The 15553-nt window shown below is 42.9% G+C and overlaps 1 protein-coding gene across 1 annotated transcript in view; it reads right to left on the reverse strand.

Moving 5' to 3' along the window:
• LOC126262621 (sex peptide receptor) overlaps positions 1 to 15553 on the reverse strand; it is a 1348766-nt gene that overhangs the window by 843401 nt on the left and 489812 nt on the right. Inside the window, exon 3 of the mRNA XM_049959378.1 lies at positions 2195 to 2256. The gene's annotated coding sequence lies outside the window, so the exon portion shown is untranslated. The remainder of the gene's footprint in view (positions 1 to 2194; positions 2257 to 15553) is intronic.

Below are 15553 nucleotides of genomic sequence, written 5' to 3' on the forward strand. Positions count from 1 at the left end.
ACCTGTCAGTACCTCCAGGTTTCTTCCATGTATACAATCTTCTTTTATGATTTTTAGCCAAGTGTTAGCTATGATTAAGTAGTGCTCTGTGCAAAATTCTACCAGGCGGCTTCCTCTTTCGTTTCTTACCCCCAATCCATATTCACCTACTGTGTTTCCTTCTCTTCCTTTTCCTACTGACGAATTCCAGTCACCCATGACTATTAAATTTTCGTCTCCCTTCGCTATCTGAATAATTTCTTTTATTCATCACACATTTCTTCAATTTCTTCGTCATCTGCAAAGCTAGTTGGCATATAAACTTGTACTACTGTGGTAGGCGTGGTCTTCGTATCTATCTTGGCCACAATAATGCGTTCACTATGCTGTTCGTAGTAGCTTACCCGCATTCCTATTTTCCTATTCATTATTAAACCTACTCCTGCATTACCCCTATTTGATTTTGTGTTTATAACCCTGTATTCGCCTGACCAAAAGTCTTGTTCCTGCTGCTACCGAACTTCACTAATTCCCACTATATCTAACTTTAACCTATCCATTTCCCTTTTTAAATTTTCGAACCTACCTGCCCGATTTAGGGATCTGACATTCCACGCTCCGATCCGTAGAACGCCAGTTTTCTTTCTCCTGATAACGACATCCTCTTGAGTAGTCCCCGCCCGGAGATCCGAATGGGTGACTATTTTACCTTCGAAATATTTTACCCAAGAGGAAGCAATCATCATTTAACCATACAGTAAAGCTGCATGCCCTCGGGAAAGGTTTGTCGTAAGAAGTTCAAATTCATGTCACACACACAATCCCTTGGCGGTGTAAAAGATTTAAGGATCTAAGCGAGTTAAATGAAATGATTTAGCCATTTATGCCACATATTTTGAAACTCGTAAACCCACTCATCAAACTCTCCGTTAACCTGGAATCATGATATTTGGCAAGAAGCAAAGTTTCAGCATACAGGTAAAATAGATACTCCAACAATATCTCTTTTCCATTCCATTCACTGCATTCGTCATCCGTCGAAAACACAATAGTCGAACATTACTATGTGAAAACATGAAATATAAGATGCAGTTACGTTATAGTAATTAAGTAAATATAATTTTATTAAGTTTTCTGTATCTACATACATATACTGAAGTCCCCGGTAAGCTTCTTTTTGTATGCAGAGGCTAGTCTGAGGAGCCACTGTAGAGACTATCATGCGGTCTTGGAATTCCCGGGAGAAGTATCTTGCTAATATCTATATCGATTCCCAGGGTATATTCACACGGAACCCTCAGTGCGAGAGACCTGGTTGCACTTGGACACTATTTTCAGCTAATATAATTAATTTCTGGTGCTACGACTAACAGTGCTAGTGTAGTACCGTTATCACAGCAATGGTTTCATGTACATTCATTCTTGTAATCGACGTATACGCTAACTGTTGGTATACGATTAACGTATGCAAGAGACGGTGTCTGTGATTTTACGATTCGAATACGAAAAGGCACAAAATAAAATAAATCTAACACTTCCATTGGACGCCGCGTTTGTGAAGTTAGCGCATTTCGTCGCTACTATCTTCGATGTTTTGTCCGTGACAAACGGTAGTCTATAAGAAACTTCCTGGTAGATTAAAAATGAATGCCGGACTGAGACTCGAACTCGGGACCTTTGTCTTTCGCGGGCAAGTACTCTACCAACTGAGCTACCCAAGCACGACTCACGCCCCCTCCTCACAGCTTTAATTCCGCCAATACCTGGTCTCCTGCCTTCCAAATTACGCAGAAGCTCTCCTATAGGAAAGCTTCTGCGAAGTAGTAGTAGTACTAAGTTCGAAAAAGGGTACCCACCTCTTACCCACTTTTGCGCTAGTTGAATTTCTACGGAAGATTTCCGAAATGAAAGTAATTAGGCACAACGTACATCTCACAGACTGACTGACTGACTGCTATCTAAACATCCACGTACAATGCTTGTAAGCTAAACTAACTGCATGAATATCGAGAGGAATAATTTAAACATATGAAAAAGAAGCTACTTAACACCAACAGTACTACCAAAATATGGGTCACTAAAGAGACAACTAACATAAAAAAGGATAACTATAAGAAGCATTAAAATACATTTCCGCTAACGCTCGTGATAAGAAATACACAGTACCAGCGTCTACCGCATGTAACTGAATAGATTTATTCATGATGATTCTTACCGGGCACTGGTGAAACAAGGGTGTCTTGATGAATTTGTTTCTTTAATCCGTCCACCGCTTGCCTGGAAAGATCAAGGAATGTCAGGTAAACCAATGCAAGCAAAACTGTAAAAATATATCTAAACTTCATCTGCCAATCATTTAATATACAGGGTGTTTCTCTAAATGTGTTTGCCTCTGTATGTTACGAAGTAATAGGCGACGGAAATATTTATTGCGGTAGGTCTTCATAAGAAACGTTACACTGTCTGCGGAGCTATGAACATAGTTTACTGTGTTATTATCCAAAGAGTTACAGCAAAAGATACAGTTTTTTAAATGGAACAATACTTGCATGTATCATGCACTGGAATCAGTAAAACCAGCTGTGTATACATCAATTTACATTCCTAGCACTTTTAGTTCGGGACCTACAACCCTTCCGAGTTTCAGGGGAAGATACCACACACGCTGCACAAAACGCAATGCGCCTTCTAAATGTGGTGCGGCCGAGTTGTAACGTCGACGGTGTCACGGAGCGAGAAGCTTCCTCGATACGCTGTTAGACTGCCGACTGTCGCCGCACATGGCCGTATACCCGACAGTTCGAGCCACACAAACAAACGGAGCTCAATATACCACAGTTACTGACATCGGATGAAGGTGGCATACACGAACAAAGAGTACGTTGAAATGTTTCTGATGCTCGGCGAGTGCCGACATGATGCCACTGAAGCAGCCATGGTGTACGCCGTGAGGTATTCTAGGCGAAAAGCTCCGGCAGCCATTACGTTCTTACGTGTCGAACAACGACTTCGGGCAACAGGCAGCTTGGTAATGCGGCACAGTAACAGACGAGGAACTGCAAGAATTGAGGAGACGGAGGTGTTCGTTTTTTAGCTGCCGTACACCAGTTCCTCATGTCAGTTTACGAGCCGATGCTGCAGCCCTGGTGTCAGTCTCGCATCTGTGTGGCGTATAGTACACGGCCACAGGTTTCACCCGTACCGCCTGTCACTGACCCAGGAGTTGCATGGGACCGATTTCCGTGCGAGAGTTACATTCTGTGAATGGACTTTGAGTAATTTCACACTGGAGTCTTTACAACGTGGTATGTTCTCTGATGAGTCCACGTTCACAAATAATGGTGCAGTGAATCGCCATAACGTGCAGTACTGGGCAGCAGACAATCCTCGGCGGGTACGACTTGTCGAACGTCAACGTAGGTGGTCTCTTAATGTATGGTGTGGAATCCTTGGGGATGAGTGGTCGTGCGGTAGCGTTCCCCCTCCCCGTGCCCGGGTTCCCGGGTTCGATTCCCGGCGGGGTCAGGGATTTTCTCTGCCTCGTGATGACTGGGTGTTGTGTGATGTCCTTAAGTTAGTTAGGTTTAAGTAGTTCTAAGTTCTAGGGGACTGATGACCATAGATGTTAAGTCCCATAGCGCTCAGAGCCATTTGAACCATTTGAACCTTGGGGATGAAATCATCGGATCACACTACTTCCGAGGTAAAAATGGTTCAAATGGCTCTGAGCATTATGGGACCTAACATCTGAGCTCATCAGTCTCCTAGAACCTAGAACTACTTAAACCTAAATAACCTAAGCACATCACACACATACATACCCGAGGCAGGATTCGAACCTGCGACTGTAGCGGTCGCGCGGTTCCAGACTGAAGCGCATAGAACCGCTCGGCCACACTGGCCGGCTCCGAGGTACACTAGCAGGTGAGTTATATCGCGCGTTTACAATCGACAGTTTCGGTGGTCTCCTTGAACATGTGTGTCTACACACGAGAGGCCAAATGTAAATGAGAATGATGGTCACCCAGCGCATTGTGCGGATGCTGTTGTGGAAGAACTAAACAACAGGTTTGCAGGAAGGAGGTTGGGGCGTCATGGCCCTCTTTCATGGCCCACAAGGTCGCCCGATTTAACACCATTAGATTTATTTTTCTGGGGATATCCAAAGGATCGTGTTTATGTCACTGAGCGCACATCCCCAGATGATCTAAAACGGTGCATCGAGGACGTATGTTGCTCCGCAGATCCTTTCGAAGGCGCATTGCATTGTGCATTCAGGAATATGGGCACATATTTGAACATCTCATTTAAATCAACTTCCCACCGTCAGAACATCCATCACCCACCACACAGCTATGTATTATGTACAGCAAATGGTACCTGCCCCCGAAAGTTTGAAGGGTTGTAGCTCCCAAACTAAAAGTGATAGGAATGTAATTTAAAATGATGTATACACAGCTGGTGTTACTGATTCCAGTGCATGATAGAAACAACTACTGTTCGATTTGAAAAACTGTATCTTTTTGCTGTAACTCTTTGGATAATAACACAGTAAACTTTGTTGATAGCTCCGCAGACAGTGTAACGTTTCTTATGGTGACCTATAGCAATAAATATTTCCGTCGCGTATTACTTCTTAACTTACAGAGGCATCCACATTTTGTGAAACATCCCGTATATGAACAATATTCTCAAGATTTGCGTGCTATGTACGTGAGTATTTGTAAGCTAGTAACTGCACGTGCTCCGTTAAAAACTACTAATGTAGAGCTGAAGGTACTTCAGACATTAAGTGTAATGATATTATCAGAAACTTTTGGTGTCAGTATACTCTTACTGTTTGATAGAAATAGATATCTGTTTCTACATGCCACTGACACACAATCATTAAACGATAAGTGTACCAATGACCCTTCACTATGTCATGGGATAGCAATAAACACGTATGCAAATGTCGATAGTATCACGTACACAAGTGCAAGTTTTGGCCAAGCTGTCATTTTCACTCAAGCGGTTCATGTGAAAAGGTTCCGATGTGATTACGGCAGCACAGCGGCAATGAACAGACTTTGAACGCTGAGTGGTAGTTGGAGCTAGACGCCTAGGACTTTCCACTTGGAAATTGTTAGGGAATTCAGTATCTGCACAATGTCAAGAACGTGCCAAGAACACCAAATTTCAGGCCTTCAATTAACGACCGAGAGCAACGGCGTTTGTGTAGAATTGTCAGTGCTAACACACATGCAACACTGTGTAAAATAATCCCGAAATCAATGTGGGGCCTACGACGAACGTATCCGTTCGGACAGTGAGGGTAAATTTTGTGTTAATGGGCTATGGCAGCAGACGACCAACGAGAGTGCCTCTGCCAACACCATGACAAAGCCGGCAAGCGCCTTTCGTGGGGCCGTGTCCATATTAGTTGGACTTTATACAACTGAAAAACCGTGAACTGGTAAGTTGAGTCCCGATCTCGGTTGGTAAGAGCTGATGGTAGGGTTTGACTGGACACAGACCCCAAGAAGCCATGGATTCAGGTTATCAAAAATTCACTGTGCGGCCTGGTAGTCGCTCCATAATAGTGTGGACTGTGTCTACGTGGGATGAACTGAGTCATCTTGTCCTACTGTACCTACTAAGTACTGGAATTGGTTGTGTACTTGGAGAACATTTGCCATCATTCATGAAATACATGAATCGAGCCACAATTGTTGGCGATGTGAATAACGCTCTGAGTAATTTGAGCACATGGTTTGGCCACCTAGTACAATAGGTCAGTTCGTGCTCAAAATCCTGCACTGGTTATACTTTAGAAATATCGACCTCTGTGGAGGCGTCATTGCTCAGTATCTCTTCCAAAGCCTTGCTGAGCCAGTGCAACGTCGAGTTGCTGCACTATGCCCTCCAAAAGGAGGTCCAACACGATATAAGGAGGTATCACATGACTTTTGTCACATCAGTGTAGATATCACTACAATGGAGTCGAAGTGGCTGATTCATATGAATAACGTGAAATTTTCTGAGGTACCTGTAGATTGCTAGAATCGGACTTTCCTGTACATTACGAACAATGGTCTTTATTTTGTACTGGCACTATAACGAGAATGAGCAAGGAAAGACACAGCAACTTTTAAAAAGAATAAATATCAGATGAATGAACCGTATTCATCAAATTTTTGTTTTGGGGCTCTACAGGTTTTACCCTCTACAGCTCCCACTAATACGTGGAAGTTATTCTCTGATGTAATAACATGTATTCTATCATTCTGTCCCTTCTTCTTGTCTGTGTTTTCGACAGCGAGAACCTCCTCATTCCTTACCGGATTAGTCCACCTAAATTCGTCTGTAGCACAACATTTCAAATCCTCGATTCCCTTCTGGTCCGGTTTTCCCACAGTCAATCTTTCACTACTACAAATTGCTGTCATCGAAATCTACATTCCTAGAAATTTCTTCCTCAATTTCAGGCCTATGTTTGATACTAGCAGACTTCTGCTGGCCAGGAATTCGCTCTTTGCCAGTACTAGTCTCCTTTCTCCAGCCTCGATGCTCCGGCAATATGTTACGTATGCAGTAGAGTTCCTTAACTTCATATATTTCGGTGTTTCCAATTATAACAAAGTTTCTCACTATTCTCATTTCTGCTGCTTGTCACTACTTTTGTCATTCTTAGATTTACTCTCAATGCATATTCTGTACTTATTAGCCTGTTTACCCCGTTCAACCTATCCCGTAATTCTTCAAGACGTTCAAACGTGCATATGTGTGAGAATTCCTAAGAAACCAAACTGCTGAGGTCATCGGTCCCTAGACTTACACACTACTTAAACCTACTTATGCTAAGAACAAGCCACCCGTTATGGCCGAGCGGTTCTAGGCGCTTCAGTCCGAAACCGCGCTGCTGCTACGGTCGTAGGTTCGAATCCTGCCTCGGGTATGGACGTGTGTGATGTCCTTAGGTTAGTTAGGTTTAAGTAGTTCTAGGTCTAGGGGACTAATGACCTCAGATGTTAAGTCCCATAGTGCTCAGAGACATTTGAGCCATTTCATTTGAGCTAAGAACAACACACACACCAATGGCCGAGGGAGGACTTGAAACTCCGCTGAGAGCGTAATCTGTGACATGGCGCCTCATAACAGCACGGCAAATCTGAGTGACCCATAATTCTTCTTCGCTTTCACAGAGGATAGCAATACCATCGACCAATCTTATCGTTGATGTCCTGTAATACTGAAATTTAACCTCAGTTTTGAACCTTTCCTTTATTGCTGTCCCTCCTTCTTTGCTTCACTGCTTGAACAGAAAAATGGTTCAAATGGCTCTGAGAACTATGGCACTAAACTTCTCAGGTCATCAGTCCCTTAGAACTTAGAACTACTTAAACCTAACTAACCTAATGACATCACACACATCCATGCCCGAGGCAGGATTCGAACCTGCGACCGTAGCGGTCGCGCAGTTCCAGACTGTAGCGCCTAGAACCGCTTGGCCGCTTCGGCCGGCCTTGAACAGAAGTGGCGAAAGACTACGTCTCTGTCTTACACCCTTCTTAATCCGAGCACTTCGTTCGCGGTTTTCCAGTCTTATTTTCCCCCCTTGGTTCTTGTACATATTGTGTATTACCCATCTTTGCCTATAGCTTACTCGTATTTTTCTCAGAATTCCAACATCGTGCATCATTTTAAATGTCGATCATCTTCATTTTTCTTAATCTTACTTTCATTATCAATCTGAAGGTCAGAATTGCGACTCTGGTGCCTTTATATTTCGTAAAGCCAAACTGATGGTCACGAAACAATTCGTCTCTTGCTATCTTAAGTATTATGTGGATTATGATTTTAGAAATGTATAGCAATCGTTACTCAATGGAAGGACTTGACACATTACTGTACCAAGCGCTACAAGATTTCGTAATTCCCAATGTAATTTAAGAGTATTACATGAAAGACTTAAAATACATTAAACAATTTAGAAATTTATTTATTTGAGGCAGCCATCTGAATTAAAGAAACTTCTTGGATTAATGAAAAATTTGTTCAAGTTCACTGACACTGTAGGGAAGTAGCCTACTCACGCCATATAGAATTAATATGCTTTCCATTGTGTGCCAGCCTAGTCCGCTGTAACTAGCTATGACGTCACGAATGTTGCGCAATACCTTAACAGTAAAGTAAATAATCTGAAAAGTTAATAGTATGTCAGGAATGATGCTAAAATGATAATGTGTAAAGTTTCAGTTTAGTAACTTTAACAGTTTTCGAAATTTGGACGGTTTACGTAAAAATCATCGGCGCAACAGGAAGGAGCTGGAAACTTCAAAATTTATATTCAGATTCCTTTTTATTGGAATTTAATGGACACAGCATCTGACAAAGTAATATTTTGCTTGAAATTCATGATTTTCTGTTTTTGTGTCCTAAGAGTAAGGAAGCAAGATGGATTAAGTAAGTAATTATATAAAGTTAGGATACTTAGATTTAGATAGAATGGAGATACTTTATAATAACAAATATGTGAGGAGTTTCCAAAAGGTAGCTATAAAACTATAGCTGTAGCTTCTCCCCAAAGGGCAAGTTCAGAGCTCATCTATTGCATGCAGTGTAACTAAAATAATTCTCTCGCCAAAAGTATTTAACCAAGCCACATCAGAAATTTATTACAGATAGGATCTGCAAAATAGACTCTGAACAGTTCTGATAGTGCAAGAGTTGATACGGTAAATTTTTTTCTGGAGCTTTAAGCTTTATCGTTTTCAGAATATAGTTGAAATTGTTATAGTAAACTGCATTTTCCATGAATCCCAGACATCATTCTATAACCTCAGCGTGATGAACTTCAATGATCAACAACATTATATCTCCATCAGAGTGGGCACAGTGAACTTTAATTACAGGCATCACGTTTTTGCTCATCACTTTCTGGTTGTCAACATTGTAGTTAGAGAGCCTGTGTTGAGAACGGCAAAAATACAATAGAAATTAAAATTGTCAACCCGCCACCCCACAACACACCTGAATTGGCCTTATGAATACAGACGAAAGTGCACACACTTTGCAATCCAACAAGCCGTAAGATAAATTTATATCGCGCTGTCTACATCGTCCGTCCATGCCAGATAAACTAACCCTTGTTGCACCATAATTGGATCCAAGGAGACACATTAATGGCGACACAAACAGATCTGCAGTTTTAGATAAAGTAGTGTTATACCAAATTAATCGTAAATAATCTTCCCTAAAACACGCCCCTACATGCAAGAAATAGACTGAAAACGACTGGAATTAAACATAACGAAAAACAATTTGAAAATCACACTGATTGAAACATCATGTCGAATTCATATATGTAACGATACTCTGAAGTGACAAAGGCATGGGATAGCGATATGCACATAAACAAAACGTTCAAATGTGTGTGAATTTCTGAGGCACCAAACTGCGGAGGTCTTCGGTCCCTACAGTTACACACTACCTAAACCAACTTATGCTAAGACCAACACACAGACACCCATGCCCGGGGGAGGACTCGAACCCTTGGCGGGAGGGGCCGTGCAGTCGGTGACATGGCGCCTCAAACCGCGCCGCCACTCCGCGCGGCTGCATTCATACCGATGACGGTAGTACCGCGACAAGAAGGGCGATGCATTGGAGGAGCAGACATTTGTACTCAGAACTGAAAGTGCTTCATGTGAATGGTAACTATACCTATACGAATGGGACGTTCCACTCCGGAAATCGTCAGAGAATTTAATATTCCGAGATCCATAGTGTCAAGAGTGTGGCAAGAACACTAAATTTCAGCTATTACCTCTCACCACCGATAACGCAGTGGCCGACGGCATGCATTTAACGTCCGAGAGCAGTTGGCGCGAAATAATCACAGAAATCAATGTGCGACGTACGACGCTGCGACATTTGGCGCTAATGGGTTACGGCAGCAGACGAACGACGCGAGTGTCTTTGCTGACAACATGAAATCGCCTGCAGCGCCTTTTCCTGGGATGTGACCATATGGGTTGGACCCCAGACTACTGGGAAGGCGAGGCCCGGTCAAATGACTCCAGATATCAGTAGGTAACAGCTGATGGTAGGGTTAGAGTGCGGCTCAGACAATACGAGTTTATGGACCCAAGTTGTCAAAAAGTCACTGCACAAGCTGACGGTGGCTCCATAACGGTGTGGACTCTGCTTCCATGGATTTGATTATGTTCGGCTACTTCGAAAACACTTGAAGCCAGTAATGGACTTGATATTCCCAAACCACTATGAAATTTTTATGCATGACCATTGTAACACCCCAATTATAGAACCCATAATGAACACCCTATTGTTGCAAAGATAAATAGAAAAATCAGTCATCCCGACAGTGATGACATCTACTGACAACAAAATTTACACTCTTGACAGTTTGATTAACAAGAATGTTATGAAATGTTAATGATTATCATAAAGAAAGGACTGAATGAATGAATACCGTATGATACGAAACATAAACTTTAAAAAAAGAATTCAAAAAATTATTATTTACCGAGGTTCAAGCCCAGACCATAAAGACCAGAGATAACATCTATCCTAGAAGACAGTTGTAGCCGCATGGAGCTGTAAATTTGCTGTGACCACAATGTAACTCGGCAATGGAGATGTTAACTTCACTTTTCTCTTGTACTCTTACAATACTAGTACGCCTGTTAAGAGCTACTAGATTGTTTTAAAACAGATGTGAAGTGTAAAGGTTTTACGATTGGAAGTATTAGTCAGAAGTCGGACTGAACAAAAATCATCTTTACAATTTAGACAGATAACGGGATAGTTGATACACGGGACAGAAAAATAATTCGTGTGATTACTGATTTGTGATGGGACTTAGCCTTCGTGCCCGGTTTGAGAATGGGTATTCAAATGTTGAAAATATAATGTCTTGAATCACAAATCCATCACCCACGACGATGTCACATAATGATTTTTCCGAGGATACTGAGTTGTTAATTATTATTCCGTCGTCAAGGCGTCGCTACGTCGCGTATTCAACAACCACACGACGTAATCCCAGTGATAACTGGAACATCAAAGGACACAGAAAGAGACTGATCGCCGACATAAATTCAATTACTAGACTTCAGTAGCCAACAGATAAACGCAATCACGAAAAACTTGCAACTGCGCCATGTAGTCAGAAGCTATCGTCAAAGTCAGAATTGCTGATGCTAACAGACGCAATTCCCTGAATGAAAAATCGGTGTATGTGCTCGAAGAACAATAAACTTTAATCCAACTTCAGTTCTTCGTCTCGCATACATAATTTAATGGACATTTAAAGTGTATTTGTGGAATTAACTGGTACTTCGAATAATATAAAAGTGAAAAGTGATTTAGTGACAATTTAACTGCAAACAGCAATAAGTTTACACCGAAATACGACGCATCCTGAACACTGCCCAAGGGTATGTTACCACTGGAATTACGTCGTGTAGTTGTTGAATACACGACGTAGCGACGCCCTGACGACGGAATAATAATTAACAACTCAGTATCCTCGCAAAAATCATTATGTGACGTCGTCTTGGGTGATGGATTTGTGACTCAAGACATTATATTTTCATCATTTGAATACCCATTCTCAAACCGGTCATAAGAACTACAGTCAGCAAGTTCACATGAACTGAAAAGTCTGCCGCGAACACCCAAAGGACTTTTGGTTTTCATTTCAGATCAATGGAGTCATCGCGTTATCGACTGGTGCAGTGACTATATTTATAAAGTGAAGAAGATCGATTGACATCGAACACCATTGTTTTAATTACAAGCAAGGGCGGCGCACACACTCCGGCGTGCTGCTCCATGGAGACGTTGATATCAGTTTTGAGAGACAGTATCTGAAAAATAACCAAACCGCGCCACAAGTTTGTTTTTATAATAGTTACAGATTGGCGTCATCGACGGGCGCCGTTTCACGTCATCTCGACTGCGACAACCGTCACCTCCGAGCCGAGACAAAACGAGACGTCACACAGTGACTCACGTCACCAGAGCACAGTTGTTCTCGAGTGGTCTAAAAAGCATTTTGCACAATTGGAGCGAATGATCTGGCCACACAGATCGCCAACATGAATCCCATCAAACGCTTTGGCACTTAATCGTGAGGTCAGTTCCTGCACAAACTCCTGCACCAGCAACACTTTCGCTATTATGGACGGCTATAACGCAGGCCACGGTGGCCGAGCGGTTCTAGGCGCTTCAGTCCGGAACCGCGCGACTGCTACGGTCGCAGGTTAGAATTCTGCTTCGGGACATGGATGTGTGCGATGTCTTTAGGTTAGTTAGGTTTAAGTAGTTCTAAGTTCTAGGGGTCTGATGACCTCAGATGTTAAGTCCCATAGTGCTCAGAGCCATTTGAATCATTTGAACGGCTATAGTGGCAGCTTGGCTCATTATTTCAGCAGGCGACTTGCGTCCAATAGTGAGTAACATTGGATCTCCTACATATGCTTTAGCTAAACATCTCGCTCCCTTAGTGAGACCTTTCGTGTGCAAGTGCTCACATCACATACGAAACTCCGATGATTTTATCAATAGACTGGGGGCTCTTCGTCTTAGCAGTGTAGACCTTCTAGTAAGTTTTGATGTGGTCTCACTTTTTACCAAAGTTCCTCTTGCAGATTCTTTGACACTAATTGGTAACATGTTTCCTGTTGATATCACTGCTTTGTTGAGGCACGCTCTCTCCTCAACTTATTTTATGTTTAATCAAGAATATTTTGAACATACTGACGGTGTCGCCATGGGTAGCCACCTGTCTCCTTTGGTGGCCAACCTTTTTATGGAGAATTTTGAGGAGAGGGCGCTTGAATCAGCTGCCCTGAAACCAACAGTTTTTTGGAGGTGTGTGGATGACACTTTCATAGTGCGGCCTCATGGAGAAGATAAATTAATGGAGTTTCTAAATCACCTCTACTCCATTCATAGCAACATCCGGTTCAACGCGGAAATAGAGAAAGATGGTTGTTTGCCTTTCTTGGATTTCCTGGTTCGAAGGAAGAATGATGGTTCTCTAGGGCATTCAGTTTACCGGAAACCCCCTCATACTGATTTGTACCTGCAAGCATCGAATTGCCATCACCCATCGCAAACCATGAGTTTGCTTAAAACACTTGTTCATAGAGCTCATACCGTCGTCAGATCTAGATAGCGTACCTCAAGAACTCGCCCATCTAAAGACAGTATTCAGCGAAAATGGGTATTCCATCCGGCAGATTAACAGGGCATTAACAGTTAAAACTAAGAAGCAGGAAGTGAATAAAGAGGAGAACATGCCGGAACAATCTTTAGCTTTTCTTCATTTCGTTGGCCCCACTTCGTTTAAAATAGCAAGAATCCTCCGAAAATTTCAGGTAAAAGTGGTTTACCACCCACCATCGAAGATTGCGGACCTTGTGGGACCAGAAAAGGACAATCAGTTACTACGAAAGACCGGAATTTACAAGATACCGTGCCAATGTGTTATGGCTTACATAGGTCAAACCAAACGCACCATGAATGAACGCTGCACTGAACATCAACGTTACACCCGCCTTTTGTGGCCAAGCAAGTCCGCTATTGCTGAACATTGTATTTCTGCTGGACATTCAATCGAGTATGAGAAAACAATGATTTTCTCCACAGCAACATCTTTCTGGGACTCCATTATTAAAGAATCCGTAGAAATACGACTGGCGGAAAATTTGTTAAACCGTGACAGCGGCTACCAGCTGGACAGTGCATGTAATCCCATCATCTCCACGATTTGCTCTAATCGAAGACGACAGAGTGCGTCAACGGCCGCGACAAACAGCAACGCACAGGGCGACTGAGTTCTGCTGTTCCACCCGCGAGGGCGGTGTCGGCGGGCAGTGTGGTTCATCTATCAAGTTTTCGACGCATGCGCAGAATAGCGACAGTAAGCTATATATTGCGGAACGGAGGACGTTTTCGCCAGTCTGAGACGGCTTACCTGAAGATGACTGGCAGGTGCCCAGTTGAAATATCGTGCGAAGTATTGAACGACGACCGGCTGCAAGCCCGAAATTTATTTGAACAGTCAATTCGCCGGGAAAATTTTAAAATTCACATCAGTAGTGTTTTTGCTACCGTCTGCATAGGGACATTACGCGGAATCAGCGGCGACGAGAGAAAATGTTCACGGGACTGGGATTCTAACCCAGTACCTCCTGTTTACTCGACATGTGTGTTAACTGCTGCGCCGTCCGGGACACAGCGTTGTCGCAATTGTGTGGAATACCTCGACACGCCTCATAATTACCTTGTACTTGAGACGGTCTCCATGCCTTCAGCGGGTTGTACACGTCACAGACCTGGATTCCCTCTACTGACACCCAGAGCCGTGCATTTTCAGGCTTCATCTATTTATTTGGAATAAAAAGTATCACCTTTAAAGATCTTTTGACTTCTTTCTGCATTTTCGTCAGTTGTACGACAAGGACTCCTACAAGTTTACCACTGCCGTCAGTTTTCCAGTACTTTGCGGTGTAAGTACGGCGGCGGCCTGTCCAACAGAGAGCGTGCAGACGGCCGCACTTTTGGCTGGTTGGGGTGAGGGAGCAGACGCCACCTCCGTAGGGGCTTCTCTCGATCGGCTGGGCTTCGCACTCACATCACTCGCAGCTGCCTCCGGAAATTACGGACGGCGCAGTCCTGAAGAGGTTGATTCACCGCCGAAAACACTGCCTCTGGCTCTCGGGAAACATTTCGCGGCGTCGTTTTACTCTCCCGCCAGATCGAAAATCAGCAAAATTAACTTGTAGGACAGCAACTTCTAGCAACTGCCATCGATATCCACGTTCCCTTTCGAAGTTATATTTCATTAGTTCCACTTCTAATAACATAATTACCTTCACACGAAGTTGAAAGATTAACGTTTCCTTACGAAAAGTACATTATCAGAAATATGCTACCTTTGGTATGTAACGAAGTAGACAAATGTAAAGGTAATATTATGAGAGCTCCAAAGGAGCGTTTTAGGCAGTGGCGGCCGGTGATCGTGTGCTAATGTGCTGCACCACACTGTAAATATCTCACTTAAATTACGCCATACCTCTTCGAATACGAGCTGGAAATTGCATTACAAGTATGCCCATTTCTCTGTGAATGCGAGTTAGAGGTCACATTAAAAGTACACTATTTCTCTTCGAATGCTGGTTTGCAGAGAGGACGAATGAAATCATGTTTTGCTGCGCTCTTTCCAAGATAAGGAGACAACACTGTCGAATGCTGAAATGATGGTCAGCCGCACAATGGTCAACTCAGAAAAGAGATGCAGCTGCCTGTTTTCGAATGCGCATGCTCTAACTTAACATGTCACTCCTTCCGATACTACGAGTGCTACGTTTCCCCACAGCAAAAGGTAGGTATTTTTCTTTGAAATTGCGTTTAAATTTGGCAAGATAAGGATTCTGGATGGGGCTCACCGATATCGCTCAAACTATGTGAGTAGGATTAGGTAAGTGGCCCTTTCAAATTCCTAGAATATTTCACCTTGGTGGGCTGTAAGAAAAAAATAAAATGCTGTCTGAAAGATTGT

This window comes from Schistocerca nitens, chromosome 6 (genome assembly GCF_023898315.1).
Source record: "Schistocerca nitens isolate TAMUIC-IGC-003100 chromosome 6, iqSchNite1.1, whole genome shotgun sequence".
NCBI lineage: Eukaryota > Metazoa > Arthropoda > Insecta > Orthoptera > Acrididae > Schistocerca > Schistocerca nitens.